Source organism: Rhopalosiphum maidis, chromosome 2, assembly GCF_003676215.2.
Source record: "Rhopalosiphum maidis isolate BTI-1 chromosome 2, ASM367621v3, whole genome shotgun sequence".
Classification (NCBI taxonomy): Eukaryota; Metazoa; Arthropoda; class Insecta; order Hemiptera; family Aphididae; genus Rhopalosiphum; species Rhopalosiphum maidis.
Window position 1 is genome coordinate 80,529,854 of NC_040878.1, and position 23,323 is coordinate 80,553,176.

Genomic DNA, 23,323 nt, shown 5'->3' on the forward strand with positions numbered 1-23,323 from the left:
GATATTTGAGTTATTCAGCAAGTTGAGAGGCTCGAGTCACATATATTTTTGAAAGATTGTCAAGTCGAGTTTCTTTTATAAAAGTTCTGTTATTGGTAGATATTTATTTTTACTTTTTGATTTCGATTTCATATTTGGAGATAGTGACATATTATCCAATGGATCATTGCACAGTACCCACAATATTTCAACGGTATTTATTATAATGATGACTGCACTTGTCAATATTATTTGCGACTGAATTTATATTTTATTTATTAAAAAAAGATCAAAAGACGAATTTTTAAGTTTAAAACTGTATATCTAATAGAACTAAGTTGGAGATCATGATTTTACATACCAAAATCGATAAGTTTGGACGCTATTAAACAAAATCACTGCAAAATAATTATATCGGAGTGACAGATAATGCATACTCTCTTTATATATGGTATTGAAAAAAATAATATGAAATATAATTTATAATAAAAGGAAATAGCTAATTATAGATTAAAATATTTTGATATGTTTTGAGTGATATACAGAGTGTCCCGCGAGGATTTGTCAATTGTGATATCTCCTGAAATAATGGGGATGTCATAATTCTGGTTTTTTAATAAGATTCACAGAGACAAGAACTACAAATATTTCATGTTTTAATTTATTTTTATGTTTTGATAAAAAAGTTAAAAAATGTATTTTTTTATTTAATTATTTTTAAAAAAAATTGAAGATAGCCACTTTGTAGAGTTTTTTTTCTGAAAATATTGACGTTTTAACATTTTAATTTCATCAATTTCCTGATTTTTAATATTTTTCTAGTTTCGAAAAAACTGAAAATTATTATTATGTTTATGTGTTGCCAAAAAATGGGACAAGATAATAATATCAAAACATTAAATTAGGTATTTAAATTGTGGACTATGCCATACTCAAATTACCAATAAGCCATAAAATATTAACTATTACGTGTTTATATGTTGGCGGACAAAACACCTTTTTTTACTAAATTCAAAGTAAACAAAATACATTTGTTTTATCTATTTATTATAATTATTATAATATAACCGTATTAATACTAGGTATAACAAAAATGTACGTATTGATATTTTGTACAATAATTATTAACTTTATTTAAAAATTTAACAATGTTGAAGAAATAAAATATGACATTTATTGCGAGCCACACTGAAACCCGTTCGCCAGCCCGTACGAGCACGGCGGGCCACATGTTTGATACAATGATACCACTATGGCGCAATCGTATAAATAATTCGCAGTTTTTTCGAAACTAGAAAGAATATTAAAAATCAGGAAATTGATGAAATTAAAATGTTAAAACGTCAATATTTCAGAAAAAAAACTCTACAAAATGGCTATCTTCAATTTTTTTAAATAATTAAATAAAAAAATACATTTTTTTGCCAAAACATAAAAATAAATTAAACATGAAATATTTGTAGTTCTTGTCCCTGTGAATCTTATTAAAAACCAGAATTATGATATCTCCATTATTTCAGGAGATATTGCAAGGGGCAAATCCTCGCGGGACACCTTAATACAAATTACATTACATTGATATAACTTATAACCAATATGTATAAGAATGTCAATATTGACAATATTTGATCATTAATAATACCACATTAATAAATATCACATCTAATTATACCTACGTTTTCGGGGTTAATTCGAAAAATTTTCCAGATCACAATATAGTATTAGGTAGTATTAGTAGATTGGCGCCAACTTTGTACATTATCGTATTAATAATTTTATTTATTTTCCAACTATAGTTTAACAGTCGACTAAATATATATACATTACATTTTTACGTCAAAAAAAAAAAGAAGATGCCATAAAGTGTAATCTTGTTTTTTATTATATTTTGTAGTAGTCAAATATTGAGACCAACAGAATGGTGCAAAAAGTGTATTAATTCTCGTCAATTAGATTTAAATCAACATGCACATATCATCGTATCAGAATCATCTAAAGATACTAATAGTTGTACTGCATGTTATCACATAATTATCTTTCATTCTATTTTTAACATAGATAATAAAAAAAAAACCGACTGACTCATTTCTGTTGAATAGTGAGTATGTAACATACTACATAATATTATGTTCCAAGCGTAAATTATTTAATAATTATTATACTCATTAATATTACGTTTATAATATAAAATAAACTAAATTTATTAACATTAAAAAAGTTGTGTATTTGTCAACATGGACATAAATAATATGGTACAAATATTACTATGACATTGTTTTTATAGAAACGTAATAATACTGTATATAATAAATTGTATGCATGTTCCAAACACAGGCAATGAGATATGAAATAAGTAATACATCGATAATTGATATAATTTACAGCATAAAATGAGTCATCTAATATACTAATTCTTAAATTTTTCGACTAACCAATAAGTCAACCATAGTCCATAGGTTAGGTAACCCTAACAAGGGCGATTTTTATGATGTATCAAGCATATACTGAAAATGTAATTGTACATTCCATCACTCACAGATAACACAAAATAATCTTTATTATGCATTAGCCAATGTTTCGTTATTTATTATTTTCGTTATTGCAGTACAATCTTTAATAGGTTAGTACATGAATCATGCCAGTCTGCAATACATTTATTCTCTGTACACGATCAACTTAACACTAGCAAACCTAATAGAATTTAATAGTTACTTTGGACGAAAAATACTACAATAATTAACGATATACACTCACAAAATCATACTTATGAAAAAAATATACATTTAGCCCTATTCAGGACTATACTTTTTCTAATACATAGGTACGGTTTAGAAATTTATTAATAGCAATTAATTTGAGGAAAATTTTTTTATACAATCCAATTCGTGTTTTATCCAATTAATAATACATTCAAATACCTATATTAAATAAATACAATTTATTTAATGTATTACAACTTATCTTACAACTTAAGTATTTTATTAGCCTAGTCATATACATTTATTTGTTATAAAGTTCAACACAATAATTTATTGCTCGAAATTTGAGGAATATTTGCTGGATCACATAACCATACCATTGAGTATCATATAGCCCATAGAAACTCCTGTACAGCTCTAAGTTTTATTTTTCACTGCTCGTTAAGAATATGTGTTCACTGTTTCACTAAATATACACTAATGTTAATATGGTGGCACAAATATTTCACTTGCATCTGTCGAAGTTGCTTAATGCCAAATGTGCGTATTAACATAACAACATTCTACGAGTATAGTTAGCGAACAAGTGTTTTTGTTCTGTATTAAGAAGGAAGAAAATGACAATGAATTATTTTCATTATATATAATACATAATAATTGATTGTTTTGGGGATGTAAAAATATAGTGGTTATATGTATGTATACCACAAGCACGATAAGAAAGACTACAGTTCCCGATTGATTTACATTATTAAAATAAAATCATTTTTAATTTTAATTTGCATAATTTGTCTTCAAATGGTACAGTGCCTAAGGTCTTTATAGACAATCAATACTTCTTCGGAAGATAATGATAGAAACTCATTACGCTAAACCAATACTCTGAAAATAGTAATCTTTTTACTTTGTATAATTTAATTAATGTTAAATTGTTAAAAATAGTTAATCAATTTAAATTATGGTAAACTTAATATTAATCAATTAAATACAAATTCTGTAATTGGGTATGATACAAATACAATCGAGAATTCGAGATACAATAACTCGGAAAACTCGACAACTCGAATTTTTTTTTATTCCCCTAGAAATATAAATTCGAGTAAGCTATCTCGATTAATACATCTTAAAGCGACTATTTATCTCCCTTCCACTTCAAGTTATCGCGACTCGACTATAGACTCGACATTGTTGGTTACGCAATACAACTTAGAACTAGTATACCCAGTTTCATTGTATAAATACAACAAAAACGGAATAACAATATGTTTGTAAGTTATTTTTAGATACTGCTAGTTTCTTAATGACCACTCCACCATTAATTTGATCAACTTCTTTTCCACTTTTTTCATTGACTGTGTATTAATTTTGGGGTTGTAGATCTCAACTATTGACCTATCAGTAAATCTATATTTTCCGCCCATAACTAATAAAAAAAGATATTTGTAGTGTCTAATTAAATAACTTAACACATGTTAACTAACTGATATCCTACAGTTTTACTAACTAGAAATGAACAATTCATTCCTCAATAACCGATATGATATTATATATCTCAATGTCTATATAGTAAGTTTGAATTAATTGATATATAATTTTATACATACACAAAAATTGGTTCTTTTGGGTATGCCCTGCCAAAAGAAACCGGTTACAATGGATGCGCAAAATCGGAGTGTTGTTTTGTTGTAGGGTTTATAATGAATCTTTATAATGTACCACATTTCGTATTTATTACAATTTACAATAGTATTTCGTTAAATTTCAGCTATTTTTTATTTTTGTTCGAGTTATTCATCGCTTTCACAACCATGTATATAACAAAAAAGAGAAAAGCCATAAAATATAATCTTATTTTTTATATTATAAAACAAAAATGTCTATACACGGAAATATATTTAAATAATTGGAAAAGCAGGTGATAGGTTACTATTCTACTGTACAGTAGGTGTCGAGTGTGTCGTGTCAATGAGTATGTCACTGTATTAGATATGTTGAATTCGAGATCAATGATAAATCATTGTACACGAAAAATGATTTGGAGCACATATACCTATTATACCTACCTATATAGATATTATATTAATTATATTGCTATTAATATAATTTATTTTATTATTAGTACATACAGTAAATTGAATTATTTTTTAATAAATACGTTGAATTTAAAAACGTCAATGCATGTTTAAAATAGTAATGTATGTAGGTAAATGTTTATTGTATCCTAGAATAATATTTTTAAATCAAAACAAAATAACTACGTATAATAATTGAACATTTTCGTTTTAAATATCTAATTTGGTCTAAATATACCTATAAAAAAAAAAAAACTGTGTTCATATATTTTATAGATTTTTTGTTCATAGTATTAACTAATTATGAGTATTTTTGTATATACTTTTCGATTCTTAGCTATAATAATTGAACATTTAATAAATTTTTTGTTAAACAAAATTATTAATAATTTTTGTATATTTGACAAATTTTGACAAATATAGGAGTTTGCAATGAAATATAACAGATACCATATCAAAATTATTTGCAATAAATGAAGAATATAAAAATATAAGAAAATCATCTTTTAGTAAATAATTAATAAAATGTCGACGAAATATGAAATTAAAATCATCCAGACATCTAACAACAATTGTTAATAGTTTATGTAATTGTGTTAAGATCTGTCAAAATATTTGTTATGAAACAAAATGTTTTTAAATAGACAAAAAGCAATTTTTTGTAAATATTCTTTTTTTCTAACTCAAAATAAATTTTAGCTATTTACACCCAAGATGGTGTGCATTTTTTAACGTAGGGTTGTCGGTGAAAAATAATATACGACATTGTTTTATATAATATTATTGTTATATGGCTTGGGTCAGAGTAGTGCTGTACTCCTGTAGGAACAATTATATTATTGTGAACTTATCATATATGTATATATAATATATCATAATATATATTATGATATATTATTAATTCATAATTAGCTTAGCGATGTATTAAACTTTGTTCGTGATCAATAGCAATTTATTGTAGGTAATAGTGGTTTAATGAAAAATAAAAAATAAAAAATAAAAATAACTTAGTCCAAACATGGTGCTTTTGATAGCTTTAATATTCTATCAAACAGTTTAAACATTATTTGTTCATATGTTTTAAAAAAAAAAATGACATCATATATTGTAATAGTATTCTTATAGCATGTATATTTATGGTTGGAAATATCTATGTTTACTTATCAATAATTAAAAACCGTTTACTTATACGGAAAATAATTGTGAAAATAATAATGTTTTATTCTTATTCTTGCGTAGTTTATGCTTACCTATTATTTGGAATAATTGTCCGTTGAGCAGTAACTATGATTTCTTTTAAAGTTTTAATAACATTAATAACTGTGATATTATTAAACGCTCTATTGCTCTTTATTTTGAAGGTATTACGTTTGTAATAACTAACAATATTTTTATATTTAAACTAATATATGATAACTGATAAGTATAATTAATAAGAAATAATAATAATTATTATTATTTTATAAAACTGTTTGTTAATTATTAAAAAAAAAAAAAAAAAATTGAAATTTAATGTATTATTTTTCATTATAAACTATTTTAATATTACTAAACGCAAGCCAAAGTAATTTAAATAAGAACATTATAGGTAAATTATTTTTTATTTGTTAAGTTGAAATTCCCAGTGCATTTTAATATGAATTAAAATGACATTTCGAAATAAAATAATTATTAATCAATTTAACTCTTACATACTCATACTATACATTTCCAATATATAATATATATTAATACAATTTTTTTTTAGAATTTTAAATTAATCTTTTCTTATGTTATCTGAGTAATATAAAATAAACCTTACATTTATAACTTAATATTATACTTATTATAAATTTATAAAGAACTAAATTGTTTCATTATTATATTCTATGGTTATTTAAAAAAATGTATATGAAATATTAGTAATATTAAATTCTTATTAATCTTGACATTCAAGAAGAAGATAATAGTATATAAATGTATTTTTTATGACATAATTAAAGCTCACGATACATAAATAGATATTTACGTGATAGGCATTCAATGGAATTTATCACTTTTGGTTGTCTTTTAAATATCTATTTTAACAAGTTAAAATTATTTTTATTTTTTTAGAATGTCAAGGTAAGAGACATCATTCTTTTAAATACATTTATTTATCAAAAAAACATATTAAATTCACTAGTAGGCAGATTATGAAAGTTGAAATTAACTTAAATAATTTTTATTTCAGTAATTGCTTGATAGCAATTTTCATAATCATTTCTTTCAATGTATTTTTTGTACATAATATATTATAATTATTAATTCGGTATTTATAAATAACAGCTGAATTAAGAGATGCTAAGTTTTCGGGTAAGTATGATTAAATCTATGATTCTTCGGATCGACTGTTTTTATAATGAAGTACTACCTAGTTGTTTCATTTTTAGTTTTTGAATAACTTATATATAGACTCTAAGTGGAACAATTAATGTATTGATTTCGCAACAATGTATTTTTTGTCTCTGCAGTAAGCACTTATTGGGGCTGTAAAATTGCTTTGATTTTCAAAATAGGCGTGGTTTCCGATAGTAATTAATATCCAGTTGATACTTTGGTTTTGTCCTTGAAATTTCCACCAAATGTTAATATTATTATTTTTAGTTATATGAATTGATATAATAATATTCTGTTAGAAATATATATTGTTATAATAATTAAATACCAATAATTTAATAAATATCATGAAATATATTTTGTGATATAGGCTGTCAAACCTCCACTGCTCAGAATCGTTTACCGTACACAATGATATATCATTTAATTCAAATTTAACACAGCTATTCTCACACATATTATTGAGCATTGACTCACTCGACGACTAATGTACATCAGAACGGGTTGCCTCACTTGCCTACGTATTTTTATATAATCATGATGATAAAAAATAAATAGCTGTTTATAATGATTATATCTCATTTACTAATTAGTATTTAATTTACACCTGAAACAAAAGTATCATTCAACCTAGGATAAAATTAATGTGTCATATATTATTTGTATAGATAAAGTTGGATTTATAAACTACTGTCTTTCAGTCCGGTATGGTAAGTATTTAGTGTGATAATAATCTATAAACCAAGCTGTACCATGCCATTTTTTATCCTGAGCCGAAATTCTAGTAATGCGCCACTTTGATAGTGAAGGTGACACACTCGCAGTTTTTAATATTTTTAAGAGTAGGAAATATCTGAAAATTACTAAATAGGTGTTAATAATATTTTTTCTTAGGTTAATTATTTAATATTTTTACAACCCCAGCATCAGGCGTCCAAGGCAAGCGCCTCGCTCGCCTCACCCTAGTTACGACTCTGTATATAAATTAAAAGTATGTTAGATATATACTGTAAAGAGGTTTATTAATATAGGTAGTATGTATATATTTTAATGGAATTTAAAGAAATTAGAACAGTTGACAGTAACAATAAAATTGAATACTAATACAATATAGAGATTGCTGCACTAAAAACGTATAAACGTCTTTGATAAATTATAAATTATAAAAATATATTTGTTTTTTAAATTATTTGGTAATTTACATATGTGGGTAATAATTGTAATAAAATGAACTATTTGTCGTAGAAAATAGTGAGGATTTTAAAGTTCACCTGAAAAACATAGCTCCACATCGTGAATTTAAAGGTAAGTTTTTACATTTATTATTATAATAACTACATCATTTAATTTAAGATGTGTTAATAATTATTCTTTTAATTATTTTTACTTTGGCTATATCATGCCATACAAGCCAATGCATGATGATATATAAGTACTTATGATTGGAGATATTAAGTCTTTTATTCTTTATTTAACTATAACAAAAAGTATTGTTTTATCTACTAGCAGAGCTTGATGTTAAAATGGTGATAAACTGATAACTAATTCACTACTTTTTACTACTTATTCGACCATTACACTATAATATTTAGTTGTAGTAGTTCAAGTAGTTGGAGTATTATTTCGTTGGTACTTATCAGTTGCGTAATTTGGTCTTTTTTTTAGAGGGGCATGAAATGTGTTTATATTTTACTTATACTCCCTCTCCCCCCCAAAAAAAATTGTATTTATCATAAGCATCTCCTTTCAGTGCAATCAATTTATGTAAGTTTATGATACAGAAACAGATGATTACAAAATATTCAATAATATAAAATAATTTTTTTTTTTTTTATTTAGAATCAGTAGATAAAAGTAGTTTATCAGTATTTAAAAAAAGGTAACGGGGGGTATGACACCCAAATCTCCCCTGTAATTATGCCACTGGTACCTATTAAAACATACAATCTAAAAAACTGATATAGTGATACTACAACATTGTACTTTATATTCTGAGTGGAGCAATGAATATTATTATATTCAATTCACAATGAAGTGTGTTTCTTTGTACACGATTCGTGTTAGAAAAATGGTTCGATTTTCAATTTTTTGGACAATATTGGATAGCTAATTGGATCTAGTTAGTACTTTAAAAGAGTCAAAAATACTAGTATTGTTAAAAATAATCAAAAAATAAATGTTTACACAAATCTAGTTTTTAACAAATCAATTTGGATTTTTTAGTATAACTCGAAAACAAATAACCGTAGAAACCTAAAATGTTCACCAAATTGAAATATGATTAGTAGTGCTTGGAACCTATTTATACTCTTTTATAGTATTTACAGAAAATTTTATTAAATTTTGAGATATATAATTTGTTTATATAGGTTAAAAAATATAGCATATATATGTATTATTATAATAATTAAAATGCTAATAACATAATAGTGCAATATTTTGGAAAAATAATATCAAAAAAACGTAATATTAAAATTAAAATAAATTTTTTAATAACTGTTTATGTATATATCAAAAAGTATATTATGTAATATATGATATTTCGTGATACATGCTGATAGATCATTTACGTTCAAAATTGTTTTTCGTATTCAATGAATTATGATATATCACAGAACTAAAATTTAACGTACACATATTAGTCACCCACTCGAAATACATTTACCTACTTTTTTTTTCATGTAAAATAAGTCAAATTAAATTTTTAATACACAATTAATAGTTCAATCTAATTTAATATTTAATAATAATTAATAAAAGGATATGTCATTAATAATTAATTAGTTATTACACAATTTTTATTAATTTTTTTTTTAGACAACAATTGTTTTATGTACAACAACTCTAAATTTTCATTTCAATATGTAGTTCATATTTTTTTTTTTTTTTTTTTTAATCGCTTCATACTTAGGTACCTATATATTTTACAGTGCTATTTAGTATGCGGTCTTTAAGCAATTTGTTATATGTTGGCGGATTTTGAACTGCAGCACAACAAACTTATAAACACGAAAATGTCTTTTATTTATTGGATGATGCTCCAAGTATCATAGTAATAATATAGTATCCTCTATCGCAATTTTTATCCATTCCAAAAATTTACAAAAAAAATAAAAATGAAAAAACTTGTACATATTACATATTAACCTGTTGTGTTCGTTAGAAATTCTAAATAATATAACGTCCTTAATTTGTCTGCTAAGTCAATGAATTTATTATTTTGAACATAATATTTAAAAATAAAAAAAATACCTACTTCATACATTTTATATGATATTAGTATCACGGACTAAGATATATATATTATACCTTAATTCGTGATTATTATAATACAATGACTGACGATTGACACCATTTAAAACATCGAGTACGTAAAAATATAAAGTTTTTTAGGTCGGTTTACAAAAAAATCTGATACTTTGGTTAGATTTAAACAGGAATACATGATTTAGAACAGCACATTCGTCCCCAAAACCTTGAGCTGTTTCTCTGTATAATATATTACTAAAGTTATAAATATAACGTGTGGTATACAATTTGCAGGTGGCTTCACCTTTGCCTACTATGTACCTACTAATCTTATTTGTTAAACAACATTCAAATATTTTTTAATACAATATCCTATAAGTATATTCTACAATATTGTTTTTGTTACTGAGGTAGGTACTATAGACTGTAAAATAAAAATAAATAGATTAAAGTTACGTAAACAAACGAACAAATTTAATATTTCTATCTAGCGAATTGAAGGTATACTATTGCACAAACTAACTTATAACAACTAAATAGAGGGCACAATATGTGTTAGCCAACAAACAGGTATAATAATAATACGGTAATACAAAATTTATTTTTAATAAAAACTGGATAATATATCGGTAACAATGATAATAATAATAATAATAATAACTATTATAATTTATTTATTTGAATAAAAGTAAATAATACCTTATTTTTAATCACATATAATACAATTAGATTAAATCTAATAGTAAAGATAAGCAGTGGCGTAATTACGGGAGAGATTTGGGTGTCGTATCCCTCCCCCCACATGATTTTCTTTTTTAAATACTGGTGAACTACATTTATTTACTGATTTAACAATAAATATTATTGAATGTTTTGTAATTATTTGTTTATACGTCATTAGCATGTGTTGCATTGAAAGGAGATCCTAATTATAAATACAATTTTTTTCGGACGGGAGGGGGGGGGGTGGCGGAAGTTAAACGTAAAAACACTTCACCTCCACCCACTAAAAATATGACCAAATTACTCCACTGAAGATAAGTAGTATTGAATTATATAATAAATCACCTTATTAACATCGAAATTAATATAATTATTTATTATGTAGTTACCTACATCAAACATTATAAATAATTGAATTTAAATAATGTATTTTTTTACAAATAAAATAATATAGACAATATTTGTAATGTAAATTTTTTTGGCTAAAACTTATATATATATTGCTACAAAGTGTGTATAATGTATATAGACATCTAAAAAATAAGAAAAATAATTATTAATGCAAAAAATAGTATACAATTGATATAAGAATATATATAGTTATTTAAGTATTTAGATACAAAGACTATATATATTAGCAAATTTCTTAATAACAAAAAATATATCTCTATAAACCTCTGCAAAAAAAATATGTAATGGTGAAAACTAAAATTCAAAATTAGAAATTTTGTGATATAGTCTATCAATAATTAATTTTTAGAAGGGCTGATTAAAATGATTTTTTTTTTAAATGAATGTGAAGAGGGATTAGAGAAATATACCTATTTAAAGAAAATATACAAATTCAGAAAAAAGTAGTTATACGTTAATTGCAGAATTTGGCACTTGGACAAATGATTGTGAGGAAATAGCTGGAAAGATTAGCCCCACCTAAGATTATCTCTTTTTTCAGCGGAAAAAACTGTGCAATACATCGATCAGTCGTATTGCACCGATATTTATCATTATAACGTACTGTGATAAATGATTATACAATAAATCTTAAAATTGACTAATCAATAGAATAATAACAATCGATATGTCAGTTCTATTCGTCAATTTCTAATAGCTAATAGGAAATATTTAATTAACTGATTCTGAGAAACTACTGGGACATCGCTCGTATTGAATAAATCTTACAAGTGTCAACCAAATTCGCTAAAACTTTAATATAATTAGCGGTTGTACGATTAAGAGTTGAATGTTATTCGATATTTTAATAATGATGATAAAGGAATTAAACTTATAATTTGGTTATAATACTAACGAAAAGATTGGTGCTATATCAGATAATCTCTTTTCTCAGCGGAAAGGACAGTGCAATATTATATTTATAATTTTAACGACACTATACTCAATGCTAATAACATTCCAATATTATAATTTCTAGAATATGCATATTTATTCTTCGAAATGAATAAAAATATAAAACTTGCTCCCGGAAATCATATAAATAATGGTGTTTGTATAATAATACTTTTTTGTATTAAATATAATACAAGTGAAAAAAGGTTGGTACCTAGCTGATATAAAACAATGCTTCTTTTTTATTTCATTACAGAAAAAGCTCTGACTCCAGAACAATTTTGTACAACAATATGTGAGTAATTTAAACTATTAAGTAAAAATGTATAAATTCAAATTTTATAAATCTGAAATAAACTAATATCATGTATTTCCGACATGCCTTTGAATTATATGAATATATTTTTAGAGATATACGAAAATAGATTGATATTAATGTATATATTTTATAAATAACAATACACGTTATGAAGAAAGTTTTAAATCCACGTATTCATAATTTTTAAATTGCAAAAACTTAAAGTAAAATCATTAGAAAACAATTAATTAATTTTCATTTGAATATCTAATTTCATAACGTTTAACTTCAATTACTTAAGAAATAATTGTGACTTTAATTTCCATACTTTTGTTTCCGCAAAAAAAAAAACATGAAATAATTGTTATATTTATATATAACTTCTATATTAATAATAATATTATTAAATTACAAAATATAATATTCAATTTCTCATAATGTTGAAATACTTTATTAAAACATTGATGAACTTTTATAAAACTTGGGGCTCGTGCGTTTAAAAATAAAATTAATGACAGATTATATTTATACTTATAACAAAACATAATTGTTTATTAATTAATTAATACTGTAAACTCAGGTAAGGATATTTTAAAATTTATATTTCGTGATATTTCTTTAAAATTAACCATTGTGATAAATTTATAAAATTGTGTAATTTAATAATATTAAATTTGTTAAGACATTTATTATACAGATAACAAAGTATCTTTTTCATTATTTAAAAATAAAAGTAAGTACACCTAACCTTCTCATACCAATACCCTAATTCGTAATAAATTATCTTCATAACTTACTACACCTTACACAAAATGGCCAAAACTTAACCATAATAGATACCATTATATTATACTAGTTGTATATATTATGATATATACTACTATATTATACTAATTTTATAATTAGCGTAATATTTTTATTCAACGTTTATTTAAATACCTAACCCCTGGAAGTTATTAAAAGTAAGTTATCTGTAGCAGATATTAGAAAACGATCACGAGGCGTAACTTGTATGTGATCACTGTAAGCACTGCTTAAATATATATTTATAAAAAAAAAAAAAAAAAGCTTATAATGATAATATCATCATTGCATCCTTCTCTATCTGACAAAATATATCTGTTCACTAGTGCGCCATGGAAAGTGAAGAATCGTGCAGTGTATCTTAACATAAACCAATCCACGTAGTTTTTCACACCTTCGTTTCTCTTCTTCCTGGTTTCCATTCCTTTAATGTGTGAAATATTTTACAAAGCTAAATTAGTGGACAATGTAAACAATTCAGTCTATAATATTAAACCATTTAAACAGGGGAGACGTTTAAATTTTATATTTCTATTATACTGACTGATTCGTCGTCAAAATTATAAAAAACTTTCCGTATTGGTACTTGATATTTCATTTTCTGATTGACTATTGATACTTGAAATTGACAAAAATATTGATCAGCTCAGGTAGAAAAGATCAGGTGTTACTTTTATTAAAATTAATTATAAATAATAATTATGATAGTTTTCCATATCAATCGAAAAATAAACAAATAACTATGTCATCAAGACGAATCGTAGCGAAATGAAAGGAAATTCAAAATGTCGTCTATGATATTTTCACATAATTTTATAACCATTATAGAGTATCTTAATTTAGTGCGCTCAAATTATTATATATTTGTAATATTATAATCTTAGAAAGGTCTTTTAGAATCGACAGTCTTCTCAGATATTATATGTTAATAATTAAAATGCTTGGCTGACAATGGGGCTTGTTTGTTAAACGCGTTGAGCGTGTAACTATAATATATTCGATTCAAAAGTTAATTTAATACTTGGCTGTGTTTTGTAAGGCGTAGGTTAAAGACTTAGGTATTTCAAGTTATTATACGTTTTATACTGAATAATTGTTTTTTATTTGTCATAAAAATTAATTTTTACCGTAGAATTTAAGAATTTTAATAAATTATAAGTTATAAAACTAATTAATCAATTTCATTTAAACTATTTGCAGAAGATAAAAGTAAGCTCATAATTTTCCGTCTTGGTATACTTTATATTTGATTTTTTGATTGATTTTTGATAATTGAAATTGTCAAAAATATTGATCATTTAGATTAAATAAAAAAATTAATTTGAAATTTTTAATTAAAAAATAACATTGATAATAATAATAATAATTAATAATTATTGTGATAATTTTCCATATCAATGGAAAAATAAACAAATAACTATGTGTCAAAGACGAATCGTAGCGAAATGAAAGGAAATTTCAACTGTCATTACGATATTTTCACATAATTTTATAAACATTATAAACTATCTTATTTTAGTAAGCTTAAATTATTATATATTTGTTGTGTTGTAAGTCTATATATGACGTTTATAATTGAAAACAATCTCTGAGATTGTATGTTAAAATACTTGGCTGGTAATAGTGCTTTTCTGTTTAACATTTTTAGCGTGTAACTTTATACTCGATTTCAAAGTTAATTTAATGCATAGCTGTGCAGAGTATTTGACGTAGGTTAAAGAATTTGGTATTTTAAGATATTAAACATTTATTACTGAATAATTAGTTTTTATTTGAAAGAAAAATTAACATATATTATAGAATTGTAGAATTTTAATAAGTTATTGGTTATAATACTAATTAATCAATTTTTTTTAAACCATTTGCAGAAGATAAAAGTAAGCTCATAATTGTATATTATTGAATTTTAGTTACTTTATGACAATGTAAACAATTTAGCCAATAATATAAACCATTACAACAGGGGAGATGATGTTCAAATTTTATGTTTCTGACATACTAATTGATTTGTCATTAAAATTATAAATATCTTTCCGTATTGTTATACGTAATACTTGATTTTCGGTCTGATTATTGATAATTGAAATTGGCTAAAATATTGATAAATTAGCTTGTCAAAAAATTAATATGAAATTTTTAATCAAAAAATTCTGGTGATAATAATTATAATTAATAATGATTATGATAATTATTAGCATATAAATAGAAAAATAAATGTGATGAATCATAGCGAAATGAAAGGAAATTTCAACTGTCATCTAAGATATAGACTATGATATTTTAGTGAGATCTGATTATTATATATTTATTGTATCGTAACCATAGAGATGCCTTTTAGAATCTTAAAAGTTAGTATTTTAAGATATTATACATTTTAGACTGAATAATGGTTTTTTATTCGTCCTAATAATTTACTTATAATTTATATCATAGTATTGCAGAATTTTGATAAAATATTATTTAAAGTACTTATAAATCAATTACGTTTAAACAATTTTCAGATATTGAAAGTAAGCTGTAATTGTATATTGTTGAATTTTACCTAATTTAAATTAACTATTTCAAACATAATGAAATGTAATATTTTAATGTTTTGTAGGGGTCAGCTATTAAATAATAAATTACATATCCTATATACATATAGGAGACCGCCCCTATTCACTCATCAATGCCTAGACCAAACCACTGGGTCTGGAGAATTGCAATTTTGTACATAGGTTCTTTAACCAAAGTAGGGGCTTACAAAGAAATTATTTTTCAAAATTTGACCGCTAAGGATGTAAAAGATGGTTTTTTTATATAGGTATAGATATATGTATTTTTTAATTGTTTAATAATTGTTTATTTCTTGTGTTTGCTATGATACTAAAAATACCAAAAATTAAAAAAAAAAACATGTCTAAAGTAATTATAAAAAAAAACAGACATATTTTTAGTGTCTATCAACCGCTTAATAGAAATAAAAAACAATTATTAAACAATTGAAAAGTACATACATCCATAGCTATTAAAAAAAATACCTTTTACCCCTTAGAGGTCGAATTTTGAAAAATCATTTTTTAGTGCGTTCTTGCATTGCTTAAGGAACCTCTGTACAAAATTTCAAGTCTCTAGACCCAGCGGTTCGGTCTGGGCGTTGTTGAGTGAATTACTAAATAGATAAAAAAAAAAAGAAGATGAATAAATAGATAACTAAAAAAAAAAAAAATGAAAGTAAATAAATTATTTTAGAGTCCAGTGGTGGCCAAAATTTTTGATAAAGTTATACTGAGAAAGGAGAATTTTTTCCCTTTGTGGAGTCATAAAAATATATGAAACTATAGGATAGGGTCGATTGGAATTTTTTATTAAGCTAATAAATATATAATGGTACATTATAAATAATAACGCTGATGCCATCTGACGTATTTCACTTCCATTGCATCTTGTGACTGTTAAACACGTATTTATTCGAATACACTTTGAAAACCGTTTGATCGACGTGAGCTTCACACATTATTAACGCATCTAGTACACGGGCAACGCCGTGACGGAATAGCTACTTCTGACATTAAAATTACTATTAAATTGATACTTTATCTAAATATAAAATATTTAAATACAATCTTGAAAATATTAAATTAATTTACAATTGTTTAATACTTTTAGATTGTAAAAGTAAGATAACCGAAATTACATTAAATTTAAATATTATAATGAATGATAATTTTTTTAGTATTCTCATTAAACTATATCATAAAAAACACTGTTACAATTAATAGACGCCAAACAATAACTAAAGTCAGTAGGCTTTGGGGAGCCACTGATTTCTTGGTTCAGATTATACCTTTCTAATAGGATATAATATGTACAAATTAACGGTGTCTGCTCTGTATCAGTAAATATAACGTCAAGTGTTCCTCAAAGAGGCCATTTGTCTCCGGTTCTCTTCTCCTTAATTATAAACAGGTGCTAACCTGGGCTTCACCACGCTGGCTGCTAGGAGAGTTCAAATTAATCTATCATTCTTGTGAAAACTCATTGATGGTCGTATTGACTCGTCAGTTATTTTAAAATAGATTAATTTTAGGATCCCAACTTTTAATTCTCACAGTGTCTTCCCTTTTCATATTCCTTTTTATTTTGTGAATTATTTGCGAAACAGTGCTATACCATGCATGATGAGATTAGCGAACGAGGATCCATTGTTATTTTATTGGGGGACTAAACCAGTTATTTATTTAATGTTCACCATGTCGTATTTTAATTTGTATTTTACTGTTACGTTTTAAGATAAATATTAATATTTGCATTGGGCTTGTCCTATTTCCTATCAATAAATAAATAAATAGAGAATAAAAAGATAATACATAATTAAATTCATAGAATGTCGAAAAATTATATTAATGTTAATACTTATCGACGTTGATTATTGTAGATATCTATTAATTTATTATGTGTATAATATAATCAGTAAGAGTATTAAAGTATATTTTATAACAGGTTCAATAGAAAGGTTTTACCGTAAGTACCTAGTCGTGCCATAAGTTCTGTCCCTTATACAAAGGTGTATACTTAATAAATAAAATAAAACAAATATAAAAAAACTGATGTTATTTATTCTTTATTAACTTACTAACTAAAAAAAAATAAATACTATTCAAAATGTCCACCATTTGCATTTATACACTTCTTCAAACGATCTGGCCACTCGTCTATGACAGCACGCACCACTTCTAACGGTATTGAGGCAGCTGATTTTACCAAATCGGCTTTTAATGATTCGATATTTCGATGGGGCTTAGAGCAGGCCTTCTCCTCTAAAATATTCCACAGTCTGTAGTCCAAAGGATTGAGGTCTGGACTTCCCGAGGGCCAATCTTGAGCGGCGATAAATTCAGGTAAATTGACCTCTAACCAGCGTTGTGTGGTTTTTGCTTTATGTGCAGGCGCTGAATCCTGCTGAAAGGTCCAGTTCTTTCCTACAAACAAAGTATCACTTAAAGGCTTCACTACCTTTTCTAAAATATCGTTTTGGTAGTTAACCGCACGTGTTTTGACTCCCTGCTCACAGAAATGCAGTTGAGTAACACCCTCATATGACACTCCCCACCAAACCATCACTGAGGCTGGATGATGTCCTCTTTCTACTCTTTGAATATTTTCAGCAGCTTCCCGAGAGTTGTGAGCATAAACTCTATCATTTTGACGGTTAAATTTTTCTTCTACAGTAAAAATTTTTTCATCTGTAAACAGTATCTGTCTGTGGCCATTTTTTGCGTACCGCTTAAGTAACTTCTTCGCTCTTGTCGTTCTAATTTGACGTAAAGCGTCGGTCAACCGCTGACCGGTGCTTCTTCGATAAGCACCAAGACCAAGGTCTTCTTTAATTATTCGTGACATGGTTCTTGGTGGAATTTTCATTTCTCTAGCCATGATTTTTTGCTTGCGAAGTGGATTTCTACGAATCCTCTGTGCGACAGCTTTGACTGCTGCATTTGTTCTTATTTCACGTGGACGTCCACTTCTTGGCTTGTCATCTATAGTGTTGAACTCGTTGAACCGTTTTATGGTCCGATAAACAAATTTTTTCGTTATTTTCAACAGTTTCAACAAGTTGAAAATCTCTAATGGTGTTTTATTACACTTAAATAACGCAATAACAGCAACACGATTTTCTTTAATACCCCATTCCATGTTTAATACTTGACGTGAACTATCGTACTAACCAAAAATAGTAGATATTACAATTGTTGAAAATTATATTCATAAACAAAGTCATTAGTGTTATCGTAAAATATTAATGGAACAACTGATAAATAGGGACAGAACTTATGGCACGACTAGGTATAATAATTTGTTTATAATCATATTTACTAGTTGAATCCTAATTTGATATGTATAAAATATCTTGTATAAGAAAAAAATTAATAACATAATTCTATTATAACCGATGAGAATATAGAAGATATTTAAATTTTAAAATAATAGTTATATAATTATGTTAACATTTTTTTTCCACAAATGAAATATTATCATATTAACATTTTAAATGTGAATATTCTATAAACAGAGTTTATATTGTTTTATCCTTTGTTCTTAAATATTACAATTTTAAAATATATCTTGTACTTGAACAACACAGAGAGGTAATGTAATTATATAAAATAATCATTGAAATTCAATTTTAGTCATGTTCCATCCTTACATGTAAAAAAATAAAAAATATATATCACAGTATAGTACTAGATTTTATTATACGTAGAAGTTAGTTAGAAAACTAAAATGTTTTCAACGTATACATATTCTAGTTATTATAAGTCTTCAATTGTATGATCAAAAACCTCTTATCATTTTTATAAGTACCGTTATTGGAATGTTAATAGTACGCAAAATGTATTGTGTTAATTATATATAATATTATGTATAGACAAGCCGATATGAAATCTATTATGGTCATTTTTCAAGTAACACTGAGTTAATAAAAATTAGAGATCAATGTGTAACATTTAATTAGTTAGTGAACCATGTATACAATTAAAATTAGATTTTTCGTTGACGATTTCCAAATGCAATGTATTAATCTTGGAAATCGTAAATTTCAAATAAAAATAAACAAATTGGGAACGAATAAATTACTACTTTTATGACTGAGAATTGGCATTTGAAATAATTTTGGTGTTAAAGTGGTTTAAAAGTTTAGTTTAATATTTATAAGATTATTGACCTTATTTTCTGTATGTAATACAGTTAACAGCACTTAAGGTTATCAGTGTAAGCTATACTATAGGCATGCAATATATTGATCATTTTTAATCAAATTGATTTTAACGTTTTAAGGATATTGACATGATTTAGATAAAATTAAATGTGCAGACCATAGGATAATGGATACTAACCTTTATGGTGATTGAAAAAAATACATTGTCGCCGTTGTGGAATATATAGTTTTCGTTTGGAAGAAAAATGTTTCCCCCTTATTTTAAGTACTGACCAAAAAAAAAAAAAAAAAATGATTTTAAAAAAATGTCTAGATATAATTCGGTAGGTAATTACATTTTATGTCTATAAATAAACAAAGAATCAAAATTTTAAACTAACATATTTTATTAATTAATATTAAAAAATTATAGTGAATTAATATAAATATATTTAACATTTATTATTAGAGTTCACTGCATACACCAATGTTATTACTTCATATAATATAAGTACGTAAGAAAATTATTATAGAATATGACTATTTAATATAAGTAGTTTCCAAAAACATTAACAAATATAAAGGACTTGGTAAATTATATAATTGTATATATAATTTATTTTTCTTGAACCATTTTATAAGGCTTATAATTATAATATGTATGAAAAAATACTAGTATTTATAATCAATAGTAGTACTTAATCTTATAGTAAAATTAATTTATGTATAATAAAAAAACTATAAATTAATAAATTATTATACTATCACTTAATATTTTATTTTAAAAAAAAAGAAATAGATCTTGAAATGTCTACAGCAGATGGTAATATAACATAATAAATACTAAATTATAACTATTAACTTATGTAAACTTTTCCCTAAAATAATATTATATTATATTATACCTAATATGTACTTTTTATTTACTGAGGTTAGGGTTAGAGTAAAATAAATAATATAGTTCCTAGCTTCATATATTTTAACAAACTATATTTTTTGTCAATATAGATTACTTGAAGAATCAAATGAATTATACAGGTAATTATTTTAAGTATAACAATTTTTTGGATTTAAAAATAATATTTATTTTATTTTGACAATTATAGAATCTATAAAAACTATAACAAAATATGCATAAACTATAATATTATTATTCGGTGGCATATATAAATGTCGTATCCACTTAGTGAAATCGCTTATTTGTATTAATTTAGTAAAACATATGTTTTATTGCACTAGGTAAATAGACAATAATTGTATATAATAATAATATTACACAATGTAGATAAAATTAATTTCATCCACTTCATGAATAGGTCAAAAGTATGTAGTTTGACTGTTTATGTATCTGATTCAAAGGAATGTGGGTAGACTATAATATGAGATTTATCGGGGAGCATAACTGCATAAGTAACAAGTCTTGAGGTTTTTGATTGGAAAATTTTTTGTTTTTTGTAAATCCTTAAAGTTGAATATTATATAACCAAATAGATTTAAATAGGAGATAATAGATATGTATTTTGGTCTTAAGGCGGACTCTAGAAAATATATTTAGGATAGCGTGAATAATTAAATTCGATAAATTCGACTATTTAACTTAATTTTATTTTTACGCATGTGTTTGATCTATGTTCAATATTGGTTATAGAAGGTTAGACTTAGATATTAAATTTGACTATGTCAGAGTTTCGTATGGGCCATTGTTTAAATGTAATGGTGGAGGTTGACTGTGTTGGAGAGCAAAGGTAGTAGGACTGTATTAGCTAATTTACGAGCTACTTAAATTGTTATAAATTTACGACCTGATAAATTACTTAATGGAGATTGTTGTATGATATGATTTGACCTCACTAGAGTAAATTATTATTTAGCAGGAAAAACAATATTTGATAGAGGCCAATCTAAAAAATCATAAATTTAATGTTAAATATATATAGGGCAATTATAGGCATTCTATGGGTGTTCTGTTTTCAGATTTGTTAGTTATTAGGTGGAGGTCTCTTATAAAAATTTAATAGGCTTTTTTACTTGCATTTCATACGTGAAAAAAAATGAATAATTTTTCTATATAAATATATGTATAAATTAATAATTTTAAATGATTTTTCGTTTGAATCTTGTTTATGGTTTATTTGTATGAGACATTTTCAGATAACGCAAAGTGTATAAGTAAAGAGAGTATACTTACAAAATCTAATGCACAGTTGACTATAATAAGTGGATGCAAGCCACACATATTATTTGAAAATATGTTTTGTCGAGCTTCTTGTATAATAATTCAGTTATTATATATATAGGTATTATTTTTACTTTTTGGTTTCGATTTCATAAATTATAATATTTTAATATATTTTCAGTGAAATAAATTTTATAATTTTGTTATGCACCTATTATTTATTTGTGATCATACTATATTGATATTTGATTGTATTATAATTCATAAATACGTAGTCAAAATTCTGCTAATTGTGCAAAACTATTATTAGTGTCAATAATTATGCTGAAGGATATGATTATTAAAAAAATAGATCAAAGATTAATTATAATACCAAAAATCTTCTTACCCGGTAAAAGTTCTTAAATTGATTAATTTATCTTAGTAAAAATAATTTTTAAAACCCCTGATTTTTAGCCAGTTTCTTTGAGTACCTTCAATACAAAATTTTTACGAAAAAAACACCCTCGACGTTGAATATCAAAGGATTTTTGTAAATCAATTTTTTAAGCCCTGCACTAAATTTAAAAATAAATTAAGTAGAAAAATTCATAAACAATAAATCAAATAATGTATATTATTTATGACAGACAATTACAATAAAAAAAAAAAAAAAAATGAAATTGGCTGTAATATAGTTCACTAATCAAACAAAGAATTAAAATATTTTAAGTTTTAAAATTTTTTGTTATAGATGAAGCAATACAATATTACCATCACCACACCACAATTATGAAAAAAGCATCAAGTAGTATGTATTCTTGTAAAAAAAAAAAAAATTAATAGATAATAATTCTTAGTTATTTTTACCTAATTAAATAATAAAATGAGAATAACCGTAGGTTCAATATTTTGTGTTCCTTTGATAGTCGTCAACAAAATCACTTTACGCTGAGTTGACAT

General features: G+C 25.0%; 1 protein-coding gene across 1 annotated transcript in view; it reads left to right on the forward strand.

Annotated features, from left to right (window-relative positions):
* LOC113550931 overlaps positions 1-23,323 on the forward strand; it is a 156,894-nt gene that overhangs the window by 18,132 nt on the left and 115,439 nt on the right.